Genomic DNA, 14,058 nt, shown 5'->3' on the forward strand with positions numbered 1-14,058 from the left:
TCCCCGCTCAACTCCGGGTAGGTCGGATCCCGAGCCAGAGCAGCCCCTGGACAGCCTAGACAACGATACCCTGTTCCGCATCGGCCACGGAGCGTGTCTGCCGTCCGAGACGTCTGACAACACCGAACGCTCCCCACCCCACTCCTGGCATGTCGGATCCCGCGCCAGAGCAGTCCATGGACAATGACGACAGCTTAAACAACGATACCCCGTTCCGGATCAGCCACGGAGCGTATTCGCCCTCCGAGACGCCTGACGACACCGGCGAAGCGGCCGTGCCACAGGCCGCCAACGTAGCCACAATGAGAAGGCACGGGGCGCGCCACTGCGACGGGCCGCGCCACAGCTCAGCAGCCGTTGTTCAGGCGTCCAGCCCCAGGCTTCTTCTCCAAGCAGGCATCACAGGCCGTTCCATTCCACGTCGCTCGTGGTCAGTTGCACGGCAGGCGCAGACGGCAGGCGCAGACCCCTCTGCTATCACCGGGCAGTTAAGTCGTTACTTTAACCGTAAATAAACGGGAGGTTGCGTGAGTAAAAGATGTCACGTCGCTGCCTGTTGACGGTGACGTTATCACCGCACATTGCATATTTCACCATGGAGCATGTCTGAGCATCAGTTAGAATGAGTGTTTACTGTATAACTTTCAGACCGAGTCAGACGGCCCAGGGAATGCCGACGTCTTTTTCCGTGTCAAGCTACCCAGTCTTAATACACCAGCTATCACCCGAAGGCTCTGCACGGGGAAGGGACTCGTTGACTTTCTTCAGCCACTTGCTTGGTCTGGTGTATTCATTGGAAGCGGATGCACTGTATATATGTGGGGATTTCAACAGCCGAATATCTGATAGGGAAGATTGTTTAGTGTCGGATGGGGTGCCGCCAAGAATAGTCAAGGACTCAGTTGTAAATAAACATGGTGACTCTCTCATTAACTTTCTCAAAGACTCCAAATGTTGTATTGTGAATGGCAGAGTTACCCCCCTTTATGATGATTTTACATCGATCTCACCTAAGGGAAAGGCAGTGGTTGATTACATCATGGTCTCTCAAGATTGCTTAGATTTATGTATTGAATTTAGGGTTATTACTCCCAATGATTTGCTGGAGAGAAATGGTACGGACTGCCTTCAACTTTTGGGGGATCGGTGTAAAGTGCCTGACCATTCCCTATTGCTGTTTAAATTTAAAGCCAATGCTGAAAGGTACCCTACAGTTCAGCCCCCAGTTGCTCTAAATAAAACTAGGCGACCTAGATTCTTCCCTGATCACTTTCTTTCATCTGAGTTGTGTTGCACTGTTTTACTAGAAATGATCAGAAATATTGAGGCTTGTCAGGGTATTCAGGAGGATGTGGATGTCTGCTACAAATCACTGTGCAGTGTTCTCTATGCAGAGATGGATAGACACTCTTCCACTAAGACCTCCATCTTACGTAAAAGTCCAGGGTGTCAGCTTAAAGGTAAATCATTTTGGAACTGTGAATTAAATGCATTATGGACTGATGTAAGAATGGCAGAAAAGAAATTTATAAAATGTCAGGACAGATTGCAGAAAAAATGTTTAAGGGATGAATTTAAACGGTGCCAACACATCTTTGATAAAAGATTACGTTTCTTTAAGCGGAGATTCAACAGGGGTCAAGCGATGCATTTGGAACAGCTTCAGTCTAACAATCCACAAAAATTCTGGAGTGAAATTAATCGTTTGGGGCCTAAGAAAACTGTTAAAATACCTATGGAAGTAAGATTACCTAATGGGGATTTGGATAATGAGACTGAAAGTGTTTTGAAGATATGGGAAAGTGAATTTGCCAATTTGTTTTCAGGAGACTGTATTCCACCAGTTTTTGATGACAGTACTCTGGTCAACATCAGTAATACCAAAGATGCCCATGAGAGGGAGATGGATCAGGATGGGTACACTGTAAACCAATTCCTAAATGGTCATCTTACCTTAGAAGAAGTTACAAGGGCCATTGCTAAAGCAAAAAATGGAAAAGCAGCGGGGATAGAGGGCATTCACAATGAAATTCTTAAATCTCCTAAGGTTCTTCCTGTGTTGCTCAGTTTATTTAGGACATGTTTCTTATATGGTATTATTCCTTCTCTTTGGTATAGGTCTATTATCAAGCCCATTCCTAAGTCTGCCAAGAATGACCCAAGGGTTCCTTTAAATTACAGGGGCATTAGTCTCATGAGTACTGTTTACAAAATGTATTCAAGTATTTTGAACAACAGGCTCTCACATTATTTGGAGATGTCTGACTTACTTGCTGATGAACAGAATGGATTCAGGAAGCATAGGGCCTGTATTGACCATATATACACTGTAACTACAGTTATTAGAGCGAGAATTCAAGAGGGAAAATCTACTTATGCATGCTTTATTGATTTCCAGAAGGCTTTTGATTGGGTTAACAGAGATTTGCTTTTCTTTAAACTAATCCAGGCTGGTGTTGATGGTAAATTTTACAAAGCTATCAAATCATTGTATCAGGCTCCTGTAGCCTGTGTTCAAGTGAATGATATGACTACTGGTTGGTTCCCAACGCCATTTGGAGGGAAGCAGGGAGATGTGTTATCCCCCACGCTCTTTGCCATTTTTGTTAACGATCTAGCCCTGGAGATAAAAAATTCTGGTTTAGGGATACAATTGGTGATGTTGTTTTAGGATGTTTACTTTATGCGGACGATATAATCCTCCTGGCAGTCAGGAAACACCCTGCAGAAGATGTTGAATATTGTTAATCTTTGGTGCTCTAAATGGAGGCTTATGATCAACCAGAGTAAAACTCAGATCATGCACTTCAGAAAAAAGGGTATTGTAAGATCTCTGCAGAATTTCTTATTTGGAACACTGCCTCTGGAATATACAGATTTTTATAAATACTTGGGCTTTACTCTGGATGAATTTATGTCCTATGATTCTGGGATTGGAATTTTGGCAGACTCTGCAGGAAGAGCTGTTGGCTCAATAATAGGTAAAGTGAAATTCTGTAAAGACATTGGCTATTCCACATACTCACAGCTTTATGAAGCATGTGTTTGTCCCATTTTTAGTTATGCAACTGGAGTATGGGGTTGCAAGGATGCCAAAAAAGTAAATTCCATCCAGAATAGAGCCATAAGATGCTTCCTTGGGGTACATGCATTTGCCCCTATTCTTGCCATATAGGGTGATATGGGTTGGGAACCGGTGGAGATTAGACTAAAGGGAGAAATGATACGGCTATGGAACCGCTTCATTAATATGCCAGAGAGTAGGTTAACAAAGAAGGTCTTCAACTGGGACAAGGCTCATAGTCACCCCTGGATAAAGGAAATTTGTTCTACTCTTAGAGAGGCAGACCTGGCATATATTTTTCACAACATGCTTTGCTGTAATGTTAATATGTTGAAACAAAAGTTATCTCTTAATTACAGAGAGGGATGGGCAAACGACATATGGTCTAAACCTAAGCTTAGATCATATGTTCAGATGAAGCAGCGTTTTGGTCCTGAGCCCTATGTCACTTCCTTTCTAACCAGAAACCAGAGGTCTTTATGTGCTCAGCTGAGAATTGGTATTCTGCCTCTTGCCATTGAAGTAGGGCGGTTCACAGCTATACCAGAAGAGAACAGGATATGCAATGTCTGTGATCTAAAGGATGTTGAAAATGAGTTTCATTTCATGTTTTATTGTACTTTATATGATGATTTGAGGATTTCCTTATTTGACGAAATGCAAAAGCAAAGACCTGAGCTCTTCTGGGCAGATGATGGCCAGAAGTTGGAGTGGTTGTTTAAGACTGAGGTATTTAAGACTGCTAACTTTATCTCTAGGGCCTGGAATAGAAGGCAAGCACAGCTCTTTAAGTAGGTTTAGGTGGTGGTTTTCATGCTGTACAACTTCACTGTATGTATTTTGGGTGTTTTCTGTTGGTTTTATGTTTTGATCATTGTTTGTTTAAATGATGAACAGTAAAAGTGTCCTGTAAGCCCATGTGGGCTGGGCTTCATTCGAAGCATGACACTTAAATAAAGAAAATCAATCAATCAATCATACACCACTTCCTGTTCTTAACAAATTTCAAAGTAAAATGCCCTGGCGTTTCTTTTAACTGTGGGAATTAGGAAACAGTGAGACAGTAGACGTAGGTTGGTCGAGGTAGTTTACTTCTATCCATATAAATATTTACATTCACCGCGGCTAGAAACCAGCAATAACAAACCTAACCCGGAACCGGAAGTACGGTAACCTTAACCCCCCGCTCGTAAAGGCACAAGTCTCCTTTGGTGAATGTCTCTCCTAGTGTCTCGATGTGGGTCACCACATAACCATAAATAATACCAAAGCTAAAATAATTAATACAGTGTCACGCTAGTCATGTAACAAGAGGCTGCGAATCCCATTGTTATCAATCAATCAATCAATCAATCAAACTTTTATTGGCAGACGCTTGGTCCATAGATGACACATACACAATTACAAAAAAGCACATAAGGGCACAATAAAAGAACAAAGTACATTATAAAAGAGAGTCATACCAGAATTTCCACATATGTGACTGGTATCTCACAGTGCTTAGCCCAAGGTCAGTGAGCAACTTAATAATAACATTCTGAGACACGTTCAATCTACAGATGAACCTGTACCTCAGATTTCTCAGGAGCGCCTGGAAAGTGGCCACCCCCGCCTTACAGAACAGGTCACTAGCACTGCTCCACCTGGGTTTAACGTTAGCCCAGTGAGTGCGCGAGCCAGGCTGCCCGGTCTATCGCCTGGTATATCGTTACTAAGAGAGGAGCTGGTGAAGAACGAACATCCCCACAGTCAAAGCATTTCCCCCAGATATGCATATAAAAAACGTTTGTTGCTTTAATAGCCTACAAAAATAAAACGTCCGTCCGTACGTGATGCTAATCCGCTAGCGATGAGCTAACGGTGCGTGTGTACTACTAGGCCTCATCCTATGAGCCACCCCGACCTCCAGGCCTGCACTACCCAGGCTAAGAGCCCATCTCCCGGCCCCACACACCCAGCAGAGCCACCCGACCTCCAGGCAGCATTACATAACAATGAAGCCGCGTGTCTTGTCTATCACGATAGATCTATAATGTGAAGAGCCTGTCCAGCCAATGACGGCTTGAGACTGGCTGCCACAGCTGCCAATCACCCATTTTTATCCCTTTTTATACATCAAATAACTACTTAAAAAAAAAAAAAAAAAATCAGAAAAATGACAACTTGCACAGGCATTAGCATGATAATGACTATCTAAAAAATGATACAAACCACCTTTAAAAAAAAAAAAAAAAAAAAAAAAAAAATCATCCGACGTATACTGTGATTATTTCGGTTTTGATTTTCCCATCCACTAACATGAGGAGGCGGGCCTCGTGACCCAATACTGGATTCAACCGCCAGAGCGGCGATCTAACATGCAGCGGCTTCACTGAACCAGTGTGATGCCCAGTCCATCTTATGATGGGTCCATGGTTGCAACTAGCAGTCTATGGTGCACTTGCAAGGCGGTGAAACCACTGTTTTCTTTTACTTGTTTATTAACCAGTTCTTTATATCCCATGCATTAAGCGTTACATTTCAGCTCTATAGGGTTGCCGCCAGAATGAACAGTTTGCCCCATGGATCTTTCGGTCTGTCCAGAGTGCCCGAGATGCTATGGCACTTCAGCATCAGTGCGTCTCCAGGCCGGGTCCCGTCAATCACCGTGAATCTGCCCAGACTTCCCCACGGGGCGAAAAGATGGTCGCCATCTGAGGACATCATCACCGGCCGGCACCGTATCTTTTCATTCAAATAGCTACTAATAATGCTTGCATTCCCATGAATTATTGGCTCGTAATTCTGAAATAATTGTCCCTGAAAGGGCTGAGAGCGTTGAAGCTATTATCATAAGAATCTTGCATCGGGTGAATTCTGTCTGCCTCTCCAGCTAGCGATCCTGTCCATGTGTCATATCGTTTATTTTCAGCTCATCAATCTCATCACGTGATGACTGCTGACCCATACAGCATTGCAGCTAAGCCCAAAATCAGGGGAAAGACCGCTCAGGCCCCAGACCGGCCCCCGGCTTCCCTGTTCCTCATCGCACCTCGTCACCACATGACAAGATTCTGGTTCGTCCTGCACCTCAAGCGGACGCTCCAGAAGTGCAACCTCCCAACGAAGAACTCTCCAGCCACTCCTTCAGGATCGGAGCGGCCACCTCAGCCGCCGTGCAAGGAGTGTCCTCCGCCTCCCTCCAGCAAACGGGCCGCCGGTCTTCATCAGCATTCTCCAGCTACATCCGCCCGGAGCGGGTGGCCATACCGGCGGCCCAAAGGACCCTCCTCCCTTCATCGGCAAGCATGGCAACGAACAGTGTCCCGGACGTCCATGCCAAATAATGTCTCGTTGGTGGTGGCTCCCCGAAAAGCACGGCGCTCAGTAAGGCGCAGTAAATCTCCCGGTTATTTTTGGGGGGAAAGAGAGGGGGAAAGAGAGAGCCAGAGAAAGGGGGGAAAGAGAGAGAGCCAGAAAAAGTCAGGGTCAGTCAGAAGGCCAAGTCAGGGGGCCAAGAAGGCCAAGTTAAAACGGTGAGGCGCCAAGGCGGCCAAGTAGGCCAAGCTGGGAAGCGCCAAGTCAGGTAATGCGCCATGGCGGCCAGGAAGGCCAAGCCGGGAAGCACCTTAAGTCAGGTAAGGCGCCATGGCGGCCAGGAAGGCCAAGCCGGGAAGCGCCTTAAGTCAGGTAAGGCGCCATGGCGGCCAGGAAGGCCAAGCCGGGAAGCACCTTAAGTCAGGTAAGGCGCCATTGCAGCCAGGAAGGCCAAGCCGGGAAGCGCCTTAAGTCAGGTAAGGCGCCATGGCGGCCAGGAAGGCCAAGCCGGGAAGCGCCTTAAGTCAGGTAAGCCCGACCGAGTTGGGAGCGCCAGCCGTAAATAGCTGTAAGTCGCTAAAAAGGTTGAAGGCCGGAAAAGTACAATCGCGAAGCGCCAAGGCGGCCAGGTAGGCCAAGCTGGGAAGCGCTATCGCGAGGTGCCCGACCGAGTTGGGAGCGCCAGCCGCAAATAGCTGTAAGTCGCAAAAAAGGTCGAAGGCAGGAAAAGCACGTACCAAGTAAACATTAATGTATCAAGATCGAGGGCCCGACCGAGTTGGGAGCGCCAGCCGCAAATAGCTGTAAGTCGCTAAAAGGTCGAAGGCCAGAAAAGTACAATCAACTACTGGCGCCTGCAGATCTCAATTAACCTCCGGTAATCAGATCTTCCTTTTGGGGGATCTCCTAGCCTATGCAGGTGCCCTCCTCTTGCCTCAAGAGCAGCGCCACTGGCCAATGGAGTCAAGCGCCAAAGTATTTGCCATGCATGCCGATTGCTAAATAAAGTTTGTCTAATCCTACCAACTGGCCTCTCATGATTGAAGTGAGGTCTCCAGACCATATTTCAAGCTGAAGGCCACTCATGCATAATCCGATCATCCCCTGACGACAGTCAAGTCCTAGCATAACGTGGTCAGTCAAAGTCCTAGTATGACGTCTGCTATCCTCATATATATAGCAAGGGTTCTACGTCACCTCTCTCTCTCTGGCCGATCATAGCAGCAGTAGCTTCACGGCAGTCCATCTCCCTCGAAGCCATCCTCCGAAGCGTCGTTTTGCCCCACCCACCTCCCCAGTCCGCCACCAACGAGTCTTGACTCCTGATCCCCCACGGGGGGGGGGATCTCCTAGCCTATGCAGGTGCCCTCCTCTTGCCTCAAGAGCAGCGCCACTGGCCAATGGAGTCAAGCGCCAAAGTATTTGCCATGCATGCCGATTGCTAAATAAAGTTTGTCTAATCCTACCAACTGGCCTCTCATGATTGAAATTATAAAACAGTCTGTGTGCACCAAACAAAACGTGTTCCAAATGATAAAAATAATGAATCAGATCCCACAGATACTGTAGTCTCAGTTTCTCCATGCAATGCTGAAGGCAACACTGTATTGTTACAAACTGCTACTGTTTGGATAGATGCGCCTAGCCAACGACAACTCGCCAGGTGCTTGCTCGATGGTGGGAGTCAGCGCAGTTTTATTCGAGAGGATATTTCTGCTATATTAAATCTACCCGTAGTGGGGACAGAAACGATAAGACTACACACATTTGGTTCTGTAACCTCCAAAAGAGTAATTGCGAAAAAGGTTAAAGTGCGCCTGAGAAATCTGAAAACAAATGAAGCAGTAGATGTAGAATTACTTGAAACTCCGACAGTGTGCTCTTCAAACATGCAAATAGCAGATGAAAAAATAAGAAGATCCCTTGAAAATAAAGGCCTGCAAGTTGCCGACACGCCTGTAAGAGGCATGGAAACAGAGGGTCTTGGAATTTTGATCGGAGGAGATCAATATTGGAACATAGTCTCAGGACGCACAGAGAGACTTGACAGTGGACTTGGCTGTGGAGAGTAAATTTGGATGGCTGATTCAAGGTGCAGTGTCTATACCTGTGATGAGCGTCACCACCGAACCCGAACCTCTGGATGTTGGAGTCTTTCACCTGAGACGAACAGATGCTGACAGATCAACTACGCAGCTTCTGGGAAACGGAGTCCCTAGGAATTCATTTGGAAAGTGGGCGGAGCTCAGACGCAGATGCACTGCTTAAGTACCAACAATGGGTAAAGTACAACAATGGCAGATATGAAGTTTGTTTGCTTTGGAAGGATAACAATTTAAATTTGACTTCTAATTACAATACAGCAATGAACCGATTTAATAGTCTGACTAGACGATTTAACACGTTCACTGCCGTGGACGAGTTAACTCGTCAAAAAAAAAAACAACGGTTGACTGCCGTCGACGAGTTAACTCGTCAAAAAAAAAAAAAAAAAATTTGACGGTGGGACGTTGATCAAAGCCCCCTACATTTCCTATAAAAATATGGGAGCCACCGAACGTGTACAACCCATTCCACCGACCCACTAATACCCCTTTTCCACCTACAGGAACCTGGAGCCTGGGCTGGAGCTTTGCTCAAAACTGGCGCTCAGTCGGAGCCTGGAGCCCCAGATTATGAACCCCTTTCTTGTTCCACCGCGAGAGCTTTGAACGAGAGCCACGTCATTACGTCATTGGATACGTCGGTAAAAAAAAAAAAAAAGTCTCTGATTTCCCAGCAGCACTAGCGGCAGGTTCAGGGTTCATTCAACATGGCGGACGTGATGAACGAAGTGCTGTTACCATTGCTCCTGGTTTTCGAGCCTTCATTGAAGCCCAAACAACGCTGGCACAACGCTTCTGTGCTGCTCGTCGTGGCTGCCTTGAACGGCGATTACGTTCGAGAAGACGGGTAATTAACGTTGCCTAATACATTTTGATTCCGTGGAACACTGAATGGATGCTAATGCTAATGTTAGCTTGTTGTTAGATAACAGTGCAGTCTGAGCTGAGTTCATGCTCACAGCGCAATTGTGTCTTAACTCATTCTCTGCCAGGGTCATTTCGGTCTGTGTGCTCCCAGTGCCAGGATTTTGAGCATATTTCCTGATCTTCCAGGACCCACAGAATATTCTGTGCTAGGAATAAAATTACACAACATATCTCACAATAAAGCAGAGACTCTCTTCTTACCCCTTGTAAAAAACTGAAACTCGACCATGTTTCCTTGTTTAGTTACAAGCAGTGGAAGTTAGCTTGTTTTCACTAAAAATGCCCTCCTTCGGAAGGGAAATATGAGAAAAATAGGTTTTTAGTGAATGACACCGTTTCAAGCAGAACTCTCTTTTGAGCCTTTTATTTTTTGCCTCAGTGACACATCAGACATATACAGTATTTGTTTTCCCAAATAAATAAATAAAAAAATAAAAAAAAGTTTTTACTGACTTTTACTTCCTGGAACTTATTTACCAGATAGTCCAAGACTGGACGGACCAAATGAACCCTTATGCTCGCTTGCTCGCTCTCTCTCTCTCTCTCTCTCTCGCACTCTCTCTCTCTCTCTCTCTCTCTCTCTCTCTCTCTCTCTCTCTCTCTCTCTCTCTCTCTCTCTCTCTCTCTCGAGTCTCACACACACGCACACAGGAATCACAGGCAGCTGCTCAATGGCCGCAAATGCTGCTCAATGCACAAATGGCCGCTCATGATCGTCACTCACTAACGGACTCTGTTTACTGCTAAATGGGTGACTATACTATAAATACTAAACGTGATTTAGCGGGTTCCTTTCATCAGCGGGTCCCTTTCCCAGCTGGGAAAGGGTCTGATCTAATGTAAACAAGCAAAACATGAAAGTACGTCCGAGTACGTCCTTGGCACAGAACGCCATTGTTAAAAGTACGTCCGAGTACGTCTTTGGCAGAGAATGAGTTAATAGACTAAACAGACAAATGTTCCGGTTGCAGAAACTGCACTACTTAGTTTTATTTTCGATCAGACTTCCATGATTTGCTCCTTGTATTGAGGTTTGACAGACATCATTGTATTATCATGCAGTGAGTGTTTACACGTGAGTAAACAGGATACTGGAGGCTAACGTGGCAGAGAAATTGGTGTTCTCCAGTATCCTGTTTACTCACGTGGATGTAAACAATGATTTCTGTAAAACCTCATTTCTCAAAGAATCAGGATAAATGATCGTTTTTATATTTATCGCTCTCCACACAGCATAACTTTGCTGATGCTTTCATCCAAAGCGACTTACAACATGCATCTTTACAATCACTACAATAATTTGATCTCATTTATTTTATTTTATTTTAATCATTCAATTTCTTTCATCTTTACATGCAGTCTTGTGGCTGATGGCAAGGCGGAGGTCACCCGTTGTCTGGACACACCCACGATCTCAGCACTGGTGGGACACAATTGTTCCGGATTTCACCCCTCAGCAATTCGTGCAGAATTTCCGTGTGTCCCGGGAGTCGTTTCAGTACATCTGCGGTCGGGTCAGGCATGTCATGGGGAGACGGGATACAAATTACCGTTTGTGTGTCCCGATACGAAAGCGGGTGGCAATTGCCATCTGGAAGCTGGCCACTGGTGGTGAATACAGGACCATCAGCCATCTTTTTGGGGTAGGCCTGAGCACTGTGTTTAATTGTCTTCAGGATTTCTGCAACGCACTCATCAGGGTGCTGCTTCCTGCCCACATTACATTTCCCGATGCAGACAAGCTGGTAGAAATGGCCAATTTCTTCCAAAATCATTGGAGAGTACCACAGTGTGTTGGTGCAATAGATGGAAGCCACATTCCGATAATAGCACCAGAGGAGTTTCCTCGGGACTATTACAACCGCAAGGGGTGGTATTCAATTGTTCTGCAAGCAGTTGTGGATGGCAAAGGTCGTTTCTGGGATGTATGTGTTGGCTATCCAGGGAGTGTGCATGACGCTAGAGTATTGCGACAGTCACATTTGTGGGATGCCCTAAGTGACAGGGAATTACTCAGTCAAAACAAAGTGACTATTTCTGGCTGCAATGTGGGACATTATCTGATTGGTGACCCGGCCTACCCCCTGCAAAATTGGCTTATGAAGCCATTATCGGACACTGGCAGACTGACCCCTGAACAACGCAACTACAATTTCAGGCTGAGCAGTGCACGATCGGTTGTGGAGACGTGTTTTGGGAGGTTTAAAAGGCCGATGGAGGTGCCTCCTAAAGAGAAATGACACCAGGCTGGAGCTGAGCAAGAAAATTACGCTGGCCTGCTGTGTGCTGCATAACATCTGCGAAGAACATGGCGACCATTTTGCTGCTGAGCCTGTAGACAGGCAGTGTAATGTTATGTTAAACATCAATAATACGCTCACAGGTTGCTGCGGTTAGTAGTGCGGCTTTAATGCATGTCGGCCATGTTACAACTGGTGGTACTTTACGACAACCGTAAATCATAAACACTCCCCCTGTCTTTACGACAGCTACTGTCATCAGTACATCTTCCCCCTTCTTAATGAAGACATACTTTCATAAACAGTCAGCTTAGCATATGGAACATTGCTAGTAGACATGTGGAAGATAAGCAGTGTAAACCTACTTTCAAACTTTAGAATATATAATAATAGTTTATAATAAAATATAAACAATTAGCCACACCCTTGAACTGTCAATGAACTGTTTAGTCTTTTTAGTCTATGACTACAGGTTCAGTCTGACCACAGGTCTTTGGGTCCGCTCTGACCTGCGCAGTTGAACAGTGTCCATTTCTGTCACGTCTGCCCCAGACATGCCCTCTGTCCCATGGTCACTACTGCATCCTTCATTACCATTTTGCTCCATTTCTGTCATCTCATTTTCCAACACTCTGCTCTCTATCATCAGTTCATCCTCTTCGCCCCCGTGTGGACACAGTGACTCCTTGGTCTTCAATAGATGCCTCCTGTTTCTGCGATAGACATCTCCATTCTCTGTCATCACACTGTATGACCTGGGAGCTACTTGTTGCAGAACGATGGCTCTCTTAGCCCATGACTTTGGCCCTTCTATGCGAACCACATCTTTCTCCTGTAGAGGTGTAAGAGCAGTGGCTGTGCGATCATGACATGTCTTTTGTTTCAGCTGTAACCCCCTGGCTTTGTCTGCCCACACCTCATCTCTGTGTCCAGGCGTGCGTGTGCCATGACTGGGCAGTCGTGTGCGGATCTTGCGACCCAGCAGTAGCTCAGCTGGAGATTTGCCACTTTCCAGCGGGGCCGCCCTGTATGACATCAGGGCCAGGTACGGGTCAGTGTTGCTGTGTGCTGCTTTCTTTAAGAGTCTTTTTACAATCTGCACCCCCTTCTCCGCTTTCCCGTTGGCCTGAGGATACAGAGGACTGGAGGTCACGTGATTGAACTCATATTCAGAAGCAAATTCCCGAAACTCATGACTAGCATAAGGAGGGCCATTATCAGAAATCAAAGTCAGGGGAATACCCTGTCGGGAAAATATTGACTTTAACTGTGTTATCACAGCCCTTGATGTGGTACAGGGCAAGAGGAACATTTCTGGATAATTTGAATAGTAATCTATAACCAATAAATAATCCTTGCCCTCATAATGAAACATGTCAGTCCCCACCTTTTCCCAGGGCTGTGTTGGGAGTTCCGTGGTGATGAGGGGTTCCTTTGCCTGCTTGTAGTGATACTCTTGACACGTGGCACACTCCTTGATCAGCTGGTCGATGTCAGAGTTCATGTTTGGCCAGTAGAGGGCTTCACGTGCTCTCCTTTTTGACTTTTCTACCCCCAGGTGCCCCTCGTGTATCCTGGTGAGCATCTCTCGTCTCATAGATGTGGGCACCACAATCCTATCACACTTAAGCAGAAGGCCGTCCACAACAGAGAGCTCAGACTGAATGTCCTGATACTGTTTACATGAGCCCCCTTTCCAGCCCCCTTGGAGATTTCTCATCACTGTACTCAGCACAGGGTCCTTTGTTGTTTCTGAGGCTATCCTCGACAGCTGTTCCTGTGTGGCGGGCAGCGCTGCATATACCATATCCACATGAAGAGCCAGATCTTCCTCTGTTTCAGCGTGTGTGTGTGTGTCACACAGTGCGGCCCTGGACAGCGTATCCGCTATGAACATCTGTGTGCCTGGCGTATACGTGAGCTCATAATCATAACGTTGCAGCTTCATCATTAGGCGTTGTATCCGGGGTGACATGTCACACAGATTTTTCTTTGCAATACCGAGCAGTGGCTTATGGTCTGTCTCTAATATGACATTAGGAAGTCCATAGATGTAGGTATGAAATTTTTCACATCCAAAAACCAGACCAAGGCACTCTTTTTCGATCTGTGCGTATCTGCCCTCTGTATCAGTCATAGAGCGTGACGCATACGCCACTGGCCGCCATGCACCCCCATCTTCCTGCAGAAGGACCGCCCCCAGCCCATCCTTCGAGGCATCAGTAGACACCTTTGTTCTCTTCTCAGGACAGAAAAAACTCAGCAGGGGCTCACTTGTCAGAAGATGTATCAGCTGCTTCCACTCCGCATCATGCTCATGTCCCCACTGGAACTCAGTCTCTCGGTGCAGCAGTTTTCTCATGTTAGCAGTTTTCACCGCCAGATTTGGTATGAACCTTCCTAGATAGGTAATCATACCAAGGGC

Source organism: Poromitra crassiceps (assembly GCF_964638095.1).
Source record: "Poromitra crassiceps genome assembly, contig: HAP1_SCAFFOLD_91, whole genome shotgun sequence".
Taxonomy (NCBI): Eukaryota; Metazoa; Chordata; class Actinopteri; order Beryciformes; family Melamphaidae; genus Poromitra; species Poromitra crassiceps.